This window comes from Dipodomys ordii, unplaced genomic scaffold, assembly GCF_000151885.1.
Source record: "Dipodomys ordii isolate 6190 unplaced genomic scaffold, Dord_2.0 Scaffold101, whole genome shotgun sequence".
Taxonomy (NCBI): Eukaryota; Metazoa; Chordata; class Mammalia; order Rodentia; family Heteromyidae; genus Dipodomys; species Dipodomys ordii.
Window position 1 is genome coordinate 1,644,423 of NW_012267317.1, and position 4,013 is coordinate 1,648,435.

The following is a 4,013-nucleotide window of genomic DNA, read 5'->3' on the forward strand; positions in this document are numbered from 1 at the left end:
GGGTCCCTCCCTGGGACTGAGATCCCTCCCCAGGCGGATCTGGGGTCCCTCCCTGGGACTGAGATCCCTCCCCAGGCAGACCTGGGGTCCCTCCCTGGGACTGAGATCCCTCCCCAGGCGGATCTGGAGTCCCTCCCTGGGACTGAGATCCCTCCCCAGGCGGATCTGGAGTCCCTCCCTGGGACTGAGATCCCTCCCCAGGAGGATCTGGGGTCCCTCCCTGGGACTGAGATCCCTCCCCAGGCAGATCTGGGGTCCCTCCCCAGGACTGAGATCCCTCCCCAGGAGGATCTGGGGTCCCTCCCTGGGACTGAGATCCCTCCCCAGGCAGATCTGGGGTCCCTCCCTGGGACTGAGATCCCTCCCCAGGAGGATCTGGGGTCCCTCCCTGGGACTGAGATCCCTCCACAGGCAGATCTGGGGTCCCTCCCTGGGACTGAGATCCCTCCCCAGGCAGACCTGGGGTCCCTCCCCAGGACTGAGATCCCTCCCCAGGCAGACCTGGCCTCTGCATGCAGCTGTGGCAGATGTGAGCAGAGTCTGCTGTTTCACAGCTGGTGACTGGTGAGCATATCCAGCCAGTGGCCCTGAAGTGAAAACCGCCATCTGGAGGGCACCCCGGGGCCCTGCCTTGAGGAGAGGGTCATTGGTATTTGCTATGTTTTATGTACTTTATGTACTTTCGCTCTCAGTAAGCTGGCTCTTACTATGCCTTATTGTTCTCACATTCGCACTGCAGCATGTGGCCACTGCACCTGCAAGCAGAGGATCCCGGGCTTCCCTGGCACACACTCAAGGCTGAACTCTGGCCCTTCTACTGTCCCAACAGCCAGAAAGGGAGTATGACCCTCACTTGGTAGAGTCCACTCACCTGCCGCCAGAGATCTCAGAGCACGCTGGACGGCTTGCTGCCTCTGCTGGCCAAAAGGAACAAAAATTACAACCAGTGCCAGCAGCCATGAGAACACTGGGAACTCTGGGCCAGGCCTGAGTGGAAACACAGGGAAAATGGAAAACTAAAAACATGGAGAGACTGGCAATCTGAATGACTGGGGAAAACAAGCGAGATCGCCTCCACTCACACATCTCCTGGTGTTGCAGGTAAATTCAAATTGCACAGGGAGCCAAAAGCCATCCTCTGGCTCCAAAGAAGTGAATGAATTCTCACTTATCATCATGGTGATAGAAAAATCAATTTTTTTTTGGAACATTTTTTTTTTTTTTTTTTTTTTTGCAAATAGTCCAGATATGAATGGCTTCGGGCTTCCAAAAAAGACAAGAAGCCTTGTGCAGGTTCTCCAGGCTGGCTGCTGGAGACACCACACCTGTGGCACGGGATGCTGGCGTTGGCCTTGGGGACCTGGTTGTGTGTGCGGAGCCCCAGACGCTGCCCGGCAGAGCTGCTCCGTGTTCGGATCCTTGGCTTCCATGTCGCTGAGTTGGCCGTTCTTGGACCTTCCCTCCCTGGGGATGGTGCTGTGGAGCCTGGGTGGGCTCAGTGCTCTGCATGGAGAGGATTCATGTGCTTGAGATTCCTGTTCCTCTGGCTCCCTTATCCTGAGTTGGTCTCTGCCCGTCAATGCCTCCTCAAGGCCCAGTGTCCCTGCCCCCACCCCCAGATTTGTCATCTGTGTCATGGGCCCTGGTGCCTTCTCTATTATTCATATAGCTAAGTCAAGTAGAGCTGAATTGGGGTAAAGATTAAACCAGACAAGTCACAAGAAAGATGTCACTGGTATTAATTTACAGAAAATAATCAATTTCCTATTAAACACATGCAAATTTAATCAACTAGGAGTTATAACTAAATGTATGCTGATTTAGATAGAGAGCTAATAGAATTATGGTAGCAGAGGTTGTTTTAAATAGAAGAATTAGGAAGATCTCCCCCAAATGAATGCATGCTCACCTGATGTCAGGCGGCTGCAATCAGAGCAATGATTAAACATTCACAAGATGATTTGCAAATAGGCATCAAGAGCCTTAAAAAAAAGGGTTCACGGCTGATGACTTGGTAATTCACCTCAGGCACATTTTGAACCCCAAAGGGTTTTAATGCATCAGTTATGCCGTGGAACATCATAAAAAGCCTAGCTGTCCACCAAAAAATTAAATTTTCATAAATCAATGAAAATTCAATGAAATACTGCTACTAAAATTATGTTTGCAACAACCATTTCATTAGTAAACTGTTAATTATAGTGGGCAAAAGGTCCAAAAATAAAACCAACCACAACTGTAAAAAGTACCTAAGAAAGCAAATCAAAATATTCATGCAAATCAAAATATTCATGTCAGTTACAAACTGTGAGACCATGAAAGGTGTTTCTTCCCTATTTTCACAAAAATATTTTTCACTCCTCCTTCTCTGGGAAAACACCAAATGGCAGATGACGCCATGCAGCGGGAGGGCCCGGAAGTCCCGTGGCCCAGGCTTGGGAGGCCGTGGCGGCTTCTGTGGAGGCTTCAGTAGTGGCCTCTGGGTCGAGGCTGCGACTGTGGTAGAGGCCAGGGTCGTGGCCATGGGACTCGTGGAGGCAAGGCTGAAGACAAGGAATGGATCCCCATCGCCAAACTGGGCTGCCTGGTTAAGGACATGAAGATCAAGTCTCTGGAGGAGATCTATCTTTCCTCCCTGTCCATCAAGGAGTCTGAGATTGTTGACTTCTTCCTGGGGGGTCATCCAGGATGAGGGGTTGAAGATTATGCCCGGGCAGAAGCAGACTGGAGCTGGCCAGCGCACCAGGTTCAAGGCATTTGTAGCCATTGGCTACTACAACAGCCACGTTGGTCTGGGGGTTCAGTGCGCCAAGGAGGTGGCCACTGCCATCTGGGGGGCCATTATCTTGGCCAAGCTCTCCATCGTCCCTGTGTGGCGAGGTTATGGGGGAACAAGATGGGCAAGCCTCACATTGTCCCGTGCCAGGGGCCAGGCCGCTGTGGTTCTGTGCTGGTGGCCTCATTCCTGCCCCCAGACGCACTGGGATCCTGTCAGCGCCTGTCCCCAAGAAGCTGCTGCTGATGGCTGGAACCATGACTGCTCCATCTCAGCCAGGGCTGTGCTGCTACCTTGGGGAACTTCGCCAAAGCCACCTTTGATGCCATCTCTAAGGCCTACAGTTACCCCTGACCTCTGGAAAGAGACCGCATTCACCAAATCTCCTAATCAGGAAATTCCCTGACATCTTGTGAAAGCCCACGTCAGAGTCTCCATGCAGAGGACCCAGGCTGCAGCTGTGGCTACAGCATAGAATTTTATACAAAAATAAAGTGAATCAAGCCTGTAATATCTATCTATCTATCTATCTATCTATCTATCTATCTATCTATCTATCTATCTATCTATCTATCTATCTATATAATGTTTCACTTTTTATGCTTTGTGGTATTTGTAGTATATTCACAGGAACAAGGAACAAATGAGAGAAGCCAGTTAAATACACACAAGAGGCCCATCTCCAGTAGTGGGGGCCTGTGATTGACCTGCCGTCCTGAGCCCCTGCTATCCACAGACAGATAGGAAAAGCCCTGTGGCAGACGCCCATGCCCCAACCACACTTCCCGTGCCATGGTCCAGTCGAGCAGCCTGATGCCGCTGCAGAGGCAAGGCCCTGATCTGGTCACGCCTGCTTATCTCCCATTGTTTCCTGGCTCACAAGTCTCTTGGCCAACAGAACATTAGAATTAGAGCTGGCAAATTCCATTCCACAGAGATGCAGGGACACATTGAAAATTCTGGGGTGGGGATAAGGCTTCCTCCCTGGAAGAACATGGCCATACAAGCACGTGTCCTTTGCCACACGAACACGCGTGATCTTGGTTACACACATCTTGTGACCCTCCCTACCTGGGGGCCAGGAGGGAGCTGAGAAGCGGTCAGCAGGACTGTCGGCCAGTGCTGGGGCTGGCACCACTGGAGCCAGAGCTGTGGCTTCTCCTTGTGATGGTGTGCGCAGTGCTGTGTGTCTGCTCCTTGTGATGGTGTGCGCAGTGCTGTGGGTCTGCTACTTGTG

General features: G+C 51.7%; 1 protein-coding gene and 1 pseudogene across 1 annotated transcript in view; one reads left to right on the forward strand and one right to left on the reverse strand.

The window, feature by feature from the left end:
* Positions 1-4,013, reverse strand: part of Dpp6 (dipeptidyl-peptidase 6) — a 196,405-nt gene that overhangs the window by 84,416 nt on the left and 107,976 nt on the right. The gene's annotated exons all lie outside the window — the stretch shown is intronic.
* LOC105993829 lies at positions 2,384-3,251 on the forward strand (annotated as a pseudogene).